We start from the raw sequence: 16,059 nt of genomic DNA, 5'->3' as shown, positions 1-16,059 counted from the left end.
GCCTCTCCTCGCAGGAGAGATGCTCCTGTCCCCTCCTCATCCTCGTAGCCCTGCGCTGGACTCTCTCCAGTAGCTCCTCATCTTTCTTGAACTGGGGAGCCTAGCACTGGACACAGCACTGCAGATGGGGCCTCACAAGGGCAGAGCAGAGGGAGAGGAGAACCTCCCTCGCCCTGCTGGCCACACTCCTCTTGATGCACCCCAGGATCCCATTGGCCTTCTTGGCACCCAGGGCACACTGCTGGCTCATGGTCACCCTGTCGTCCCCCAGCACTCCCAGTCCCTCTCCGCAGAGCTGCTCTCCAGCAGGTCTGCCCCAAGCCTGTACTGGTGCCTGGGGTTGTTCCTCCCCAGGTGCAGGACCCTGCCCTTGCCCTGGTTGAACCTCATCAGGTTCCTCTCTGCCCAACTCTCCAGCCTGTCCAGGTCACGCTGAATGGCAGCACAGCCTGCCGGTGTGTCCACCACTCCTCCCAATTTGGTGTCATCAGCAAACTTGCTGAGGGTACATTCTAACTCTTCATCCAGGTCGTTGATGAAGAAGTTAAACAAGGCTGGGCCCAGTACTGACCCCTGGGGCACACCACTCATTACCAGCCTCCAAACAGACTCCGCGCCACTGATGCCAACCCTCTGAGCTCTGCCACTCAGCCGGTTCTCAACCCACCCCACCAACCACTTGAGCGATGTTCTGCTGTGATAGCTGTAAGCCTTGAAATGCACGTTGACAAATCACCAAACCAAACCTCAGAGTATCGACATCCTGCTGAGCAAACGAGCACGAATCCTTCCTGCTTCGTGCTGGACCAGCATGACCAAATGAGAAAAGAAACTGATCCACAACGCGGAGGAAAACTACGACCTTCATTCTCACGACCCCCAGAGGGACCAGGAGGACCCCCTCGCAACAGTACGTGCAGCTGCAAAAAAAATATACCAGGATGTGCCACATAGAGCCCGGAACCACTAAACTATAAAGAGAGACTCTGCTGGGGGGTGGGGTGCGGACCGTTGGCGGAGCAGGAGGCTCCCCGGCCGCCCAGCGCTGTTTTGCCTGCTTCATTGCTTGCTTAAATAAATTCTATTGCTAATAAGTTCACAACTGATTAATTAACAATTGGCTGCTCAATTTGAATTCGTCACGGGAGGCGAGCTTCTATAACAGGTATAAATGTTTTGCAATTTATTTTTTTGAATATTACAAACTGTGTTCTAGCGTTTGCTGCTGAGCCGGTGTTTCAGCGAGGGCAAGGGCCGGAACGTCACGCAGGGGCTGATGCAGCGCAGGTCACTGAAGCTGCTGCCGCGAAAGAACATCGCAAAATTCCATAAAAATATTGCCAGGTATGTTTTCAGCTTGTTTCATTCCTGACTATCGCAATCGTTACTTCATTTCAAATTTTCAGTCTTTTTTTCTTTTTCTTTTAATTCTAAAGCCGTATCTGCTCAAAGGCTCAGGGCTTTTAATTTGGCTGCTGTATGTAACACATCAAATACTTTTTTTTGTGCAACTGGGTTACATCTCTACAGCTGCCGAACGGGAGCTGTGAAGAAACAGGCGGGGCAGACGCTGTACACGCTGTATCGTCTCATCGCATCTTTTTTAACCTGTCTCTTAAAACCTCGTCTGAGCTCTGCGTAACCTCCCGCTCGGGGCCGTGCGCGTGCCGCAGGGACGAGTGCCAGCTCTGGCGACACCTCCCTGCCCCTCGCTGGAATCCGGCGCCGGCAACGGGAGCCAGACCCAGGGCGTGGGTGCCCCAGGCTGGGGGGGGGAGTGGGGTCCCAGTGCCGCTGCTGGGGCCGGTGGGCTCCCCGTGCAGCTGTGGGAGCAACTGGGGGTCTTTAGCTTCCAGCCACTGCGGCAGGGACGGTCTGGGTCCCCAAAACCAGCTGCTGGGGGGGACTGGCGTGAGTGAGGGGCTCTGTGCCTGGGGCAAGGGGGCGAGGGTCCGTGTCCCCCCGAGGCAGCGGGGCGGGGGGTGCGGGGGGACTCACCGGGGAATCGGTACCCGGGCTGGGGTACCGGTCGGGCAGGGTCTGTGCCGGCAGCAGCCGCGTCCCCCGCCCTGGGCAGAGACCGCGGCTCCCGGGGGTCCCGGGCCGGCTCTGCTGGAGGAGGTGGCAGCTCCCGACAGCCCGCAGCGTCCCGCTATGCAGAGCTATAAATTATCTGTCTGCATTGCTGTCATGGCTGCCACAAAGTCACGATTTCATTGCCTGTGGCAGGATACAGGGCAGCAGCACCTTCTGTTCGCTGCCCTGCTGTGCGCTGAGCGGGCGTAACGGGGGAGCACACAGCTGAGATCAGGCCGTGCCAACATCTGCCTTTCTTTGCAGAGCATTCGGAAACCTCGAGGTGCCCTAAAAGTTCGTATAAATAACAAAACAACTCTAAATATCCTATTATTTATGGAAAGTTTTTGATTTTTGCCTGACAGCTCCTTCCAACACGACATGTCAACAAGAATCTGTATGGCTTTGTTGCCCCCCACCCTCTGTTCCCTCTCTGAGAGCAGAAACGGGTGCAGGGAGGGAGGGTTCGCACAACCCCCCAGCTCTGCCCGGCTGCCCGGGCACCAGCGCAGCTCCTGCCGGGCAGGGCCGTCTCCTCCGCAGCACCGGCCCCGCTCCCTCCGCGGCCGCCATGCTGGATGAGACCCCTACGGGATCGTCCCTGGGCATCAGCGGGGAGCAGGACGGCGCGGGCAGAGCCGCAGCACACAGCCCTCGGCACCAGCTCCGTCCCGCTGGCAGGGCCAGGTGCCATCGAGGTGGCGGGGACGGCTGCGGGCCGTGACACTGGGTCTGAGAGCAGCCCCGGCTCGGGGATGGCCGCCATTCCTGCTCTCCACACACTCCTTTCTTCGCCCTGCCTGAACATCACCCCCGGTCACTGGTCTGAGTTGCACAGACTGGTCCCAGCCCCCCGCAGACCACCTCTCCTGTAGCTGACCCCCCGGGGAGGCACTGCTGGAGGAGTTTGGCTGTCGCTGCCACCGAGCGCAAGCGCGAGGAGGGGCCCGAGGACGGGCACGTCCGCCCAAGCGTGGTCACTGGCTCGCCGGCTCTGAGAATGGGCTCGAAGTCGCTTCTCCGCAGGGACAGTGAACACAGGACGGCAGCTGCTCCGACAGACTCCTCCTCGGCTGTTCTGGAGGCAGAACGAGACTTGCTGGCGGGGACGGCGCTGGCACCCACACGCACAGAGCAGGAGAGATGAGCAGCCCGTGCACCCCCCCACTGTCGCACCCCAGGAGATCCCGCTCAGCGTGGTCCAGCTGCGGCTCCGCAGCCCCTCTGCCAGGCAGGGGCTGGGCTGGGACAGACCCAGACCACCAGCAGCACCAGCAGACACCTTCGGCTGTCGGGTTGGCGGGCACTCCGAGCCCAGGAGCCCCTCCTTTCCGTCCCCTGTCCCCCCCAGCTGCTGCACCTCGCACTTGGGGACTCTGCAAACGTAACAAAAAGCTTGTTACTGTGCGCGTGATCAAGCGTCAGACCTGGCTGCCCGGAGAGGCTGCAGCTTCTCGGTCCCTGCGGGTACTCAAGACCCGAAGGGACACGACCGAGGCAAGCTGCTCCAGCCGACCCAGCTCGAGCAGGCGGTTGGGTCCTTCCCAGCCCAGCTATTCTGCCATTCTCTGCTTCCACGAATCCTCGCCCCAGCGCCGTCAGGGATGCTCGCCTCGTCCACGTGGTTACAGGCACAAACTGCTGTGCATTCACGGCGAAGTCCCCTCGCGTCAGAACCGATCCGTGATCCCGTCACTACACACGCACAGGAACAGCCAGGTGGGAGGAGGAAGGACCTGGACGGGTATTTTCAGGGATTTCCTGGGAGGCCAAGGGAGTTCAAAGCAGAGGACGTCTCCGCAGGTCAGGGTGCTCCTGCTTTGCCACTGCGATGTTGTTGTTGCTCGTGGACTGAAAACCAGACCCGGAAAGATTTCATGGCTGGCATCCCTAGGGATCGTCTGGCACCAGGAGAGTCCAGAGGCTGGCACCGGCTACGGGAGGGGAGGAAAACCTCACAACCTGAGGAGATCCCCGAGCCAGGCCCCCTTTGCAAAACCAGAAGCAGTTCTCCGGCATAAAAGCAAGACAAACAAAAGAGACAGAAGCAAGCTCCTCTGAAGCTGTCAAATCAGAACTATCAAAATCTTCATCCATGGGCCCTGGGAACAGGAAAAACACCCGCCCTGACATACAGAGCTCCCAGAAACTTCAAGCAGGAGGGCCTACACTCCTCTGTCTGCACCCTCAGCACCGTTCTTCTACATCCCTGCCCTAAGTCCCTCTGCCCGCCTCGCGCCCTAACGGGGATCCGGACAGGACCCCTTCGAGCTGCCGTCGCGCCCGAGCAGAACTCAGTCCCCAGCAGCATCTCCCGCCCTCGTCACGACAGTCAGCCACGACTGCAGCCACGTCCCGACCAGAGACGCTGGTAACCCCTTTCTGGCATTAAAGGGAATATCCATAAATGCTACAAACATCCCCTCAGCCCTGCCTCACTTCTAGTGTTCAGCCTGTATCTGTGAGAGCACCATGAGGCCAGGGACCTCGCCCTGCTCCAGAAATGTGCAATTTATTCTACCTCGGCTTTTTCTCTTTCAGACAGCCAGCTTCTGCTGCGTCCCTTCATTAATCCAGATCTGATCAACCTTTGGAGAGAAGCAGAGAAGAAGAACTCTTAAATCCGCCTGGCACTGACCACTGCCTGACACCCCAGCACACTGCACGACCGGGCACCAGCAGCACCTATGCTTCACCCCCTCCCACTCCCGAGCGCCTGCCAGAGCCCCCCTCGCTGTCCTCCCCACTCCCCAGCTGCTGCTCTCCCTGCCCGGGAGCTGGCACGGGGCGGGGAGCGGGGAGGTTAATGGGCTGAGCTGGTCTGAGGATTTCTGCTCCCCTGAGGACCCTTCATCGAGGCCATTCCTCTCTGTCCAAAGCACGCAAGCCCCAGCCAGCTCACCCTTCGCCCAGGTCACTGACACTCAGCCGGGCTTCAGGCAGTGGAAACCAGCAGGGCGCCCGTCTTTGCTGATTCTTCAGCCAAAGCAGCGCAGCGCAAGACCTCGCGGACTTGGGAAAAGTCCATCAGCAGCCCCACGAACGACTCTGGTCTGACAGAGCCCGCCCTTCCTTCAGAAGAAGGACCTTGGTACCAGAACCCTTCTTCCGCTGAGAGGAGGCACGACCCACCCATGCGCGCAGCGCGAAGATCTCCCGGTGTCGGAGAGGTGGAGTCTGCTCCATTCTGGCTGGGGACAGGACAACCACTGAAGTCCAACCTCAGGTCTTCCACCACCAAACAGCAATGTCGTTCAACCTCTCAACAGCCTTAAGAAAGAGGTAAATCTTGGAGCGGCAATTCTAGAAACGGGATACGACCCTCCAGGCAAGATGCTAACATGGCCAGGAGTTGACTGGACGTGGCTGGACCAAAGCAATGGCACTGTTAGAGCTACCAGCGAACTTCTTCAGGCGTTGAGTGAGAATCCACCCGCTCTGCCCCACAAGGCTCACCTGGAAGCCACCCCAGGGGTGTAGGACCCAGGGAAAGGGAAGAAGGTGCCTGGAGGGACACACTTTTACGCTCCCCTCTTGCTCTGCGGGTGGGCAGGCAGGGAGCACGGGATGTGCAGGGACCCACGGCAGCCTCTCCCCGTCCCCGCCGGCAGCAGCTGCCCAGCCCCAGCCCAGACCTCACCAAGGGCTGCCCCGAGGAGCCCCGGGTCCCTCACCCCATGATCTCCAGCGGGCAGGTGGGTTGCTTCAGCCCCTCACACAGCAGCTGAAGTCCGGGGTCTCCAATGTCACCATCACCCAGGTCCAGCTCCTGCAGACTGGGGCTGAGCGCAGCAGCCAGGTCCCCGCAGCCAGCGCTGGTCAGCTGGAATATCGCAGCCTGCAGGGGAGACACACCAAAGGGACCATCAAAACATGACTCAAGGCCCTCACTGTCACCAGGACAGACGTCACCACCCAGCAGGCTCTCAATGGGCCGATGCCAGCATGCCACAGCCAGAAACCCTGCCCACACTCATGGGATCCAGTGCTTGGCCACGAGCTCGGTGCTGGAGCCACCGCTTGCTCCAAGCTCATCCCTCGGCGTCCTCCGGGCCCGTTTCTCCCCAGAAGGCAACAAAAGGCTCTTCTCAGCAGAGCAGAATGGAAGGACATTGAGGTGCTGGAGCGTGTCCAGAGCAAGGCCATGAGGCTGGAGAAGGGTCTAGAACACACGTCTTATGAGGAGCGGCTGAGGGAGCTGGGGTTGTTCCGTCTGCAGAAAAGGAGGCTGAGGGGGATTTATCGCTCTCTACCGCTGCCTGAACACAGGCTGTAGTGAGCTGGGGGTCGGTCTCTTCTCCCCAGTGACAGGCAATAGGAGGAGAGGCAATGGCCTCAAGTCGCACCAGGGGACGTTTAGATTGGACATTAGGAAAAACGTCTTCACTGAAGAGTGGTCGAGCAGCGGAACCGGCTGCCCAGGGCAGTGGTGGAGTCACCATCCCTGGAGGGGTTCAAAAAACGTGTGGACGTGGCACTTCAGGACATGGTTGAGCAGGCATGGTGGGGTTGGGTTGACGGTTGGACTTGATGACCTTCGAGGTCTTTTCCAACCTTAAAGATTCTGTGATTCTATGAACAGTTTTCTCACCCGAGTGTCTTCAACTTGCTCCTCGGATTCCCTACAGCTTGACGGAGCAGGGACAGAGGTGATGGCTGTGACTGCTCTGCCTGGGCTGGCTGCCTGGAAGAGGGACCGAGGAGATGCTCTGCATGAGAGGTGGCACGCCGGATCCGTCACTAGTTGACAGACATCAGGACAGCACGTCAAGGAGCATCACCCGCCCGGGATGGTGTGCACTCCCACTTCGTTGCAGGTCATCTGAAAACCAGACGTGGCTCACGCCCTGCAGCGCTGGCTCAGACGTTCAAGGCATCGAGGGTCTTCACCAACGCGGCGTGCGGCGCTCAGCGACCGTTCACCCGACTTCTGCACAGCTTCTGGCGCAACACGTGGCTCTCACCGAGGCCCGACGCGTGCTGGTGTTGTACTGAGGAATAAGAAGGGGAATCAAAATGTGACATGATCATCGAAACAGCTGGGCTATTGCTGCTGTAGGTAGTTTTGTAAAGCCCTACCCTTACTATAATTAAGTTTCGTAATCTTGTAAGTTCAAAATTCACCACAGAAACTAAGAAACAGGATTGTGAAGAACGTGTTACTGTCTCATGGAAGGATGAAGCTGTCCAAAGCAGAACCCCAGAGCGACGAATCGTAAGCGTAGCTAACGAGCTGTGAAAAGCTGCGGGGAATGCCAAAAGGAACAGGGACCTCGGGGAAAGCCAACTGCGGCACGGGGAGATCGCAGCCACCGACTCACGGACCACCTGCCCCAGTTCGACCCCGCACTCCAAGGATGAAGAAACTCAGCACGCCTACTAATATACACGCTGCGCAAAGAGACTCAAACCACTCGGTTAACAGAATCACAGGGCACGTGTGTTAGGAAGAGGACTATGGCAATGCGAAGAGCATCAATGGCTGTCGGCTTGTGAACGAGGGCTGCTGCCTCGGGACAGACACCCGTATCTGCGCAGACACGCAGCCAAACCCCTCTGCTCGGAGTGCACATTGGCGTCCTGCACACCGGGCAAACCAACCCCAAGTTTGGGACACCACCGGGAGCAGCACCGCTAGGTCCAAGTGCGAGCAGCACGCTCAGAGGGCACGCTGGGCACGCACTGGGGTGCAGCAGCACGCCCATCATTGGCTGGGTAACTCTTGCCCTCTCAGACACGCAGCCAGAGAATCTGCAAGATTCTGGAGAACACAGAATCACAGAAGAGTAGGGGTTGGAAGGGACCTCTGTGGGTCATCTAGTCCAACCCTCCTGCCGAAGCAGGGTCACCTACAGCAGGCTGTAGAGGACCTTGTCCAGGCAGGGCTGGAATATCTCCAGAGAAGGAGACTCCACAGCCTCCCTGGGCAGCCTGGGCCAGTGCTCTGTCACCCTCAGAGGGAAGAAGTTCTTCCTCGGGTTCAGCTGGAGCTTCCTCTGCTCCAGTTTGTGCCCGTTGCCCCTTGTCCTGTCACTGGACACCACTGAAAAGAGCTTGGCCCCATCCTCCTGACACCCACCCTTCAGATATTTGTAAGCATTTATAAGGTCCCCTCGCAGCCTTCTCTTCTTCAGGCTGAACAAGCCCAGTTCCCTCAACCTCTTCTCGTAGGGGATATGTTCCACTCCCCTCATCATCCTTGTAGCCCTCCGCTGGACTCTCTCCAGTAGCTCTTCATCTTTCTTGAACTGGGGAGCCCAGAACTGGACACAGTACTCTAGATGAGGCCTCGCTAGGGCAGTGTAGAGGGGAAGGAGAACCTCCCTCGTCCTGCTGGCCACACTCTTCTTGATGCACCCCAGGATCCCATTGGCTTTCTTGGTACCCAGGGCACACTGCTGGCTCATGGTCACCCTGTCGTCCCCCAGCACTCCCAGTCCCTCTCCACAGAGCTGCTCTCCAGCAGGTCCACCCCAAGCCTGTCCTGGTGCATGAGGTTGTTCCTCCCCAGGTGCAGGACCCTGCCCTTGCCCTTGTTGAACCTCATCATGTTCCTCTCTGCCCAGCTTTCCAGCCTATCCAGGTCACGCTGAATGGCAGCACAGCCTTCTGGTGTATCTACCACACCTCCCAGTTTGGTGTCATCAGCAAACTTGCTGAGGGTACATTCTAACTCTTCATCCAGGTTGTTGATGAAGAAGTTAAACAAGGCTGGGCCCAGTACTGACCCCTGGGGGACACCACTTGTTACCAGCCTCCAACCAGACTCAGCGCCGCTGATGACAACCCTCTGAGTTCTGCCATTCAGCCAGTTCTCAATCCACTTCACCGACCACTCATCCAGCCCACACTTCCTCAGCTTCCCTAGGAGGATATCATGGGAGACAGTGTCGAAAGCCTTGCTGAAGTCGAGGTAGACAACATCCACGGCTCTCCCTTCGTCTACCCAGCCAGTCATGTCATTGTAGAAAGCTATCAGATTGGTCAGGCATGATTTCCCCTTGGTGAATCCATGCTGACTACTCCTGATAACCTTCTTTTCCTCCACTTGCTTCATGATGGCCTCCAGCATAAGCTGCTCCATCACACACGAGGTATTTGAGAAGGTGCAGCAAATCCACAAGTTAATGAATTAGAGAATTCACATGGCAGACTCATCTGTACAAAGGGGACTAAGCCTTTGCTTGATTGTTTTTTTTTTTAACCAGAGGAGCTTGCGAAATAAATCTGAATTTACAAAGTGCGTTGTCCTGTAAATTTGAGAGATCGACACGAACCGGGACACTTACCCATGCACAGACTGTTGCCATTCACACACAAAGACTGTGCTTGCTTTGGCCAGCTTTGGAGGAGGGGTTCCCAGGGAAAGCAAGCTGCTGCCTTTCACTCGGACCAGCAAGCCCTCGAGGAGCGGAGCACTGGGCTGCCTGGACACGGGACGGGGCTCTCCAGGACCACCTCAGCCTCCAAACAGATACAAAGGTTTCTCTGGAATTCCAGGAACAGAGACGCTTGCGAGAACTGAAACTGCCCCGCAACAAGAGCGAACGACCCGTGTCCCTGTGCAGGGGACGGGAACAGGAGCACATCTGCAGCCCTCACTTGCGCTGCCAACCCTTTCCTTCGTCAGCTGCAGACCCTTTCCGAGCATTAAACACTGCTGCTGGGAAAAGGGCGATTGCGCTCCCCACCGAGCACACAGCTCCCACGGGGAAAAGCCCCAGGGACCAAGCCCACCACGTGAAGACAGCTGGTGCCATGAGCAGGCGCCCAGTGCCCTGGTAGGAGGGCAAGGAGCTGCCCCAGGGAGGTTGCCTACGGGATACAGCCCTCGAGGGGCTGCATCTGGACGGGTCTGAGAACGCTCAGAGCCACGGCTGAACCAGAACCAGGGTGGCCATGGTGTTTGGGGGTACCCATGCACCACAGAATCACAGAATGTTCAGGGTTGGCAGGGCCCTCTGTGGGTCCCCCAACCCAACCCCCTGCCCAAGCAGGGTCACCCAGAGCAGGGGGCACAGCACCGCGGCCAGGCAGGGCTGGAATATCTCCAGAGAAGGAGACTCCACAGCCTCCCTGGGCAGCCTGGGCCAGGGCTCCGTCACCCCCAGAGGGAAGAAGTTCTTCCTCGGGTTCAGCTGGAGCTTCCTCTGCTCCAGTTTGTGCCCGTTGCCCCTTGTCCTGCCGCTGGGCACCACTGCAAAGAGTCTGGCCCCGTCCTCCTGACCCCCACCCTGCAGATATTTAGAGGCCTCCCCCACCCACAGCAACGTCCGCACCTCGGCGCTAGCCCACGCGCCCAGCAAGCGGACTGCGGCACCAGGTTCCTCAAACCAACCCCCGGGGCAGACGCTGCGCGCCTTCAAAGTCCACACGCCACCCTCGACGCCTGAACTTCTCGCCCACGGCGAGATCCCTCAGCACTTCCACGAGGAATCCTGGGGCTTCGCCTCCCGCGCCACGGGGCGATGCTGCAAACGCCCCGGGAAAAGGGGCCGGGATTCACGCCGCAACGCCGGCCTGAGACCGCAGCGCTGCCCGGAGCCGCTGCCGCAGCCACGAGGCGGACGGGCCAAGCATGGCAGGGACCCAGCCGGGCAGAGCTCAGCCCTGTCCCCTCGCCCCAGGGCTCGGCCAGCACCACCCTGAGCTCCAGCCCCGGCGTTGTACTGAGGAATAAAAAGGGGAATCAAAATGTGACATGATCATCGAAACAGCTGGGCTATTGCTGCTGTAGGTAGTTTTGTAAAGCCCTACCCTTAGCATAGCTACAGTTTCGTAATCTTGTAAGTTCAAAATTCACCACAGAAACTAAGAAACAGGATTGTGAAGAACGTGTTACTGTTTCATGGAAGGATGAAGCTGTCCAAAGCAGAACCCCAGAGCGACAAATCGTAAGCGTAGCTAATGAGCTGTGAAAAGCTGCCGGGAATGCCAAAAGGAACAGGGACCTCGGGGAAAGCCAACTGCGGCACGGGGAGATCGCGGCCACCGACTCACGGACCACCTGCCCCTGTTCGACCCCGCACTCCAAGGATGAACGTAAAAGTGCCTGTACTGGGCGCAATCAGCAGGGTTTTGGTAGCAGGGACCCGCAGGGATGACACTTTGGAGGTGGCTGCGGGCTGCCCCGCGCCAGGCACAGAGCGGGGCCGAGACTACGACGTACGGCCTCACGCTCCAGTCTGGACGCGGGAGCTGCTTCAGGGTTTTCCTACAAGGAGACAAGACCTGCCCACCCCCTGCGCCTGCTGCCGGCCCACCACGTACCGGGGCACGAGTGACCTCAGAAGCACTTACCACCATCCACGGGCTGAGAGCCACAGAATCATGGGTTGGGTTGGGAGGGACCTTCGGGGATCACCCAGTCAGAACATCCTGCTGAGACGGGCAGAGACATCTTCCACGAGACGAGGCTACTCAAAGCCCCTGTCCAACCTGACCTGGAACGTTGCCAGGGATGGGACCTGCACAGCTTCTCTGGGCAACCTGTTCCACTGTCCCACCACCCTCCTCCAAAAAAAATGCCTTCCTTAGATCTGATCTACATCTACCCTCTTTCAGTTTAAAACTGCTATCCCTTGTCCTGTCACAACAGGCCCTGCTGAAAAGGCTGTCCCCAGCTTTCCTACAACCCCCCTTTAAGTACTGGCGGCCGCAACAAGGTCTCCCTCTCTCCAGTATCGCCAGTGTCCCTCGTACTGAGGCACGGGTTCTTCTTAGGCACATCAGAATTTGCTCTCCTTCCCTTCAGCGAGCGACTTGCAACGGGGAATGAAGGGCTCAGGCTTAAAGGCAGCCCAAGACAGCGTAGAGGCACTTGAAGAGCAGAATGGGAAGAATTTTAACCCAAGGTTTTCCCTGTCTTTTCCCACTCGTGTCTGCAAGCAGCACCCGCCAGCTGTTGCAAATCCCTGCTGAACAGCCCCGTGCGGAAAGCCGCCAGCGAGCGGCTGCTTGCTCACGGAACTGGGGAACCTGGGAGCGCAGGTCTCCGCCAAGACCCCCAGGAAAGGCAGCGTGTAGCAGAGGTTTCTGGGCAGAAACACTGGCAGGCTGTGACAACTGGGAAATGCCTCCATTTGCAGAGGTCGGGGAGCATTCACGGGGTGGCAATGCCGGCAGCACAGCTCTGCTTCACCCTCCGTGATTCCGGGCGGGCTCCCGAGGGGTCCGAGAGCTGCCTGGGGGCTCTGCCGCGCCGCTGTGCCCAGACTGACGCTCACGTCCAGCTCCAGCCCCAGCCCTGGAACGTCAGGTGAGGGCTCGGGGCGTCTGGAGAGCAGGAATGGCGGCCATCCCCGAGCTGGGGCTGCTCTCAGCCCCGGTGTCACGGCCCGCAGCCGTCCCCGCCACCTCGATGGCACCTGGCCCTGCCAGCGGGACGGAGCTGGTGCCGAGGGCTGTGTGCTGCGGCTCTGCCCGCGCCGTCCCGCTCCCCGCTGATGCCCAGGGACGATCCCGTAGGGGTCTCATCCAGCATGGCGGCCGGGGAGGGAGCGGGGCCGGTGCTGTGGAGGAGACGGCCCTGCCCGGCGGGAGCTGCGCTGGGGCCCGGGCACCCGGGCAGAGCTGGGGGGTTGTGCGAACACTCCGTCCCTGCACCCGTTTCTGCTCTCAGAGAGGGAACAGAGGGTGGGGGGCAACAAAGCCATACAGATTCTTGTTGACATGTTGTGTTGGAAGGAGCTGTCAGGCAAAAATCAAAAACTTTCCATAAATAATAGGATATTTAGAGTTGTTTTGTTATTTATACGAACTTTTAGGGCACCTCGAGGTTTCCGAATGCTCTGCAAAGAAAGGCAGATGTTGGCACGGCCTGATCTCAGCTGTGTGCTCCCCCGTTACGCCCGCTCAGCGCACAGCAGGGCAGCGAACAGAAGGTGCTGCTGCCCTGTATCCTGCCACAGGCAATGAAATCGTGTCTTTGTGGCAGCCATGACAGCAATGCAGACAGATAATTTATAGCTCTGCAGAGCGGGACGCCGCGGGCTGTCGGGAGCTGCCACCGCCTCCAGCAGAGCCGGCCCGGGACCCCCGGGAGCCGCGGTCTCTGCCCAGGGCGGGGGACGCGGCTGCTGCCGGCACAGACCCTGCCCGACCGGTACCCCAGCCTGGGTACCGATTCCCCGGTGAGTCCCCCCGCACCCCCCGCCCCGCTGCCTCGGGGGGACGCGGACCCTCGCCCCCTGGCCCCAGGCACAGAGCCCCTCACTCATGCCAGTCCCCCCCAGCAGCTGGTTTTGGGGACCCAGACCATCCCTGCCGCAGTGGCTGGAAGCTAAAGACCCCCAGTTGCTCCCACAGCTGCACGGGGAGCCCACCGGCCCCAGCAGCAGCACTGGGACCCCACTCCCACTCCCCCCCCCAGCCCGGGGCACCCACGCCCTGGGTCTGGCTCCCGTTGCCGGCGCCGGATTCCAGCGAGGGGCAGGGAGGTGTCGCCAGAGCTGGCACTCGTCCCTGCGGCACGCGCACGGCCCCGAGCGGGAGGTTACGCAGAGCTCAGACGAGGTTTTAAGAGACAGGTTAAAAAAGATGCGATGAGACGATACAGCGTGTACAGCGTCTGCCCCGCCTGTTTCTTCACAGCTCCCGTTCGGCAGCTGTAGAGATGTAACCCAGTTGCACAAAAAAAAGTATTTGATGTGTTTACATACAGCAGGCAAATTAAAAGCCCTGAGCCTTTGAGCAGATACGGCTTTAGAATTAAAAGAAAAAGAAAAAAAGACTGAAAATTTGAAACGAAGTAACGATTGCTATAGTCAGGAATGAAACAAGCTGAAAACATACCTGGCAATATTTTTATGGAATTTTGCGATGTTCTTTCGCGGCAGCAGCTTCAGTGACCTGCGCTGCATCAGCCCCTGCGTGACGTTCCGGCCCTTGCCCTCGCTGAAACACCGGCTCAGCAGCAAACGCTAGAACACAGTTTGTAATATTCAAAAAAATAAATTGCAAAACATTTATACCTGTTACAGAAGCTCGCCTCCCGTGACGAAGTCAAATTGAGCAGCCAATTGTTAATTAATCAGTTGTGACCTTATTAGCAATAGAATTTATTTAAGCAAGCGATGAAGCAGGCAAAACAGCGCTGGGCGGCCGGGGAGCCTCCTGCTCCGCCAACGGTCCGCACCCCACCCCCCAGCAGAGTCTCTCTTTATAGTTTAGTGGTTCCGGGCTCTATGTGGCACATCCTGGTATATTTTTTTTGCAGCTGCACGTACTGTTGCGAGGGGGTCATCCTGGTCCCTCTGGGGGTCGTGAGAATGAAGGTCGTAGTTTTCCTCCGCGTTGTGGATCAGTTTCTTTTCTCATTTGGTCATGCTGGTCCAGCACGAAGCAGGAAGGATTCGTGCTCGTTTGCTCAGCAGGATGTCGATACTCTGAGGTTTGGTTTGGTGATTTGTCAACGTGCATTTCAAGGCTTACAGCTATCACAGCAGAACATCGCTCAAGTGGTCGGTGGGGTGGGTTGAGAACCAGCTGAGTGGCAGAGCTCAGAGGGTTGGCATCAGCGGCGCGGAGTCTGGTTGGAGGCCGGTAACCAGTGGTGTGCCCCAGGGGTCAGTACTGGGCCCAGTCTTGCTTAACTTCTTCATCAACAACCTGGATGAAGAGTTAGAGTGTACCCTCAGCAAGTTTGCTGATGACACCAAACTGGGAGGAATGGTGGATACACCAGCAGGCTGTGCTGCCATCCAGCGTGACCTGGACAGGCTGGAGAGTTGGGCAGAGAGGAACCTGATGAGGTTCAACCAGGGCAAGGGCAGGGTCCAGCCCCTGGGGAGGAACAACCCCAGGCACCAGTACAGGCTTGGGGCGGACCTGCTGGGAGCAGCTCTGTGGAGAGGGACTGGGAGTGCTGGGGGACGACAGGGTGACCATGAGCCAGCAGCGTGCCCTGGGTGCCAAGAAGGCCAATGGGAGGATCCTGGGGTGCATCAGGAGGAGTGTGGGCAGCAGGTCCAGGGAGGTTCTCCTCTCCCTCTGCTCTGCCCTTGTGAGGCCCCATCTGCAGTGCTGTGTCCAGTGCTGGGCTCCCCAGGTCAAGAAAGATGAGGAGCTACTGGAGAGAGTCCAGCGCAGGGCTACGAGGATGAGGAGGGGACTGGAGCATCTCTCCTGCGAGGAGAGGCTGAGGGAGCTGGGCTTGTTCAGCCTGGAGAAGAGAAGGCTGCGAGGGGACCTTAGAAATGCCTCTAAATATCTGCAGGGTGGGGGTCAGGAGGATGGGGCCAAGCTCTTTCCAGTGGTGCCCAGCGACAGCACTAGGGGCAACGGGCACAAACTGAAGCAGAGGAAGCTCCAGCTGAACCCGAGGAAGAACTTCTTCCCTCTGAGGGTGACGGAGCCCTGGCCCAGGCTGCCCAGGGAGGTTGTGGAGTCTCCTTCCAAACCCGCCTGGACAAGGTCCTCTACAACCTACTGCAGGTGACCCTGCTTCGGCAGGGGGTTGGGCTGGGTGACCCACAGAGGGCCCTTCCAACCCCGACCATTCTGTGATTCTGCGGCTCAGCAGCAAACGCTGGAACACAGTTTGTAATATTAAAAAAAGAATAAATAGCAAAACATTTATAGCTGCTACTAAAAAAACCACACTTCAGCCCAGGTTAGCATTGCTGACTTTAAGGAATGAAACCCGTTTTGTGACGGGATGTTCTTACCGCGTTGACGAGCTAATTTGTGGCTGTCGGTAACCAGCGCCAGGCACCGCGGCGGTCGGGGCAGAAGGGAGGGTTCGAGTCCGACACGTCCAGGGACTGCGCGGTTCATCGCATCACCCCCCCCCCACCAGGGCGGGAGGCGCGGCTGCTGCCGGCACAGACCCTGCCCCACCGGTACCGCAGCCCGCGCCCAGCGCCGTTCCGCGCTGAGAGCCATCGAGCGCCGCCGCCTCCCGCCTCGCCGCGCCAGCCAGGACCCCTCCCGCCAGGACCCCGCCGGAGCTGCACGCGCCGCTCGCCTGACCCGCGCCGGCGC

The 16,059-nt window shown here is 58.9% G+C and overlaps 1 long non-coding RNA gene across 9 annotated transcripts; it reads right to left on the bottom strand.

The window, feature by feature from the left end:
* Positions 1–2,177: 2,177 nt before the first annotated feature.
* Positions 2,178–15,996, bottom strand: LOC142365361 (uncharacterized). 9 transcript variants are annotated; one of them, XR_012766452.1, is made up of 7 exons: positions 15,744–15,996; positions 13,870–14,685; positions 6,668–7,067; positions 5,751–5,914; positions 5,209–5,346; positions 4,598–4,664; positions 2,192–4,010 (listed from the first exon to the last, which is right to left on the bottom strand). It is a non-coding gene; the product is annotated as an uncharacterized LOC142365361 (long non-coding RNA). The 9 variants fall into 9 exon arrangements; XR_012766447.1 differs by having other exon boundaries at positions 2,179–3,175; positions 3,253–5,346; XR_012766449.1 differs by having other exon boundaries at positions 2,179–5,129.
* Positions 15,997–16,059: the final 63 nt, after the last annotated feature.

Source organism: Opisthocomus hoazin, chromosome 36, assembly GCF_030867145.1.
Source record: "Opisthocomus hoazin isolate bOpiHoa1 chromosome 36, bOpiHoa1.hap1, whole genome shotgun sequence".
NCBI classification, from domain to species: Eukaryota; Metazoa; Chordata; class Aves; order Opisthocomiformes; family Opisthocomidae; genus Opisthocomus; species Opisthocomus hoazin.
Note: the sequence above shows the minus strand (reverse complement) of the source record. Positions and strands in the feature narration are given on the sequence as shown.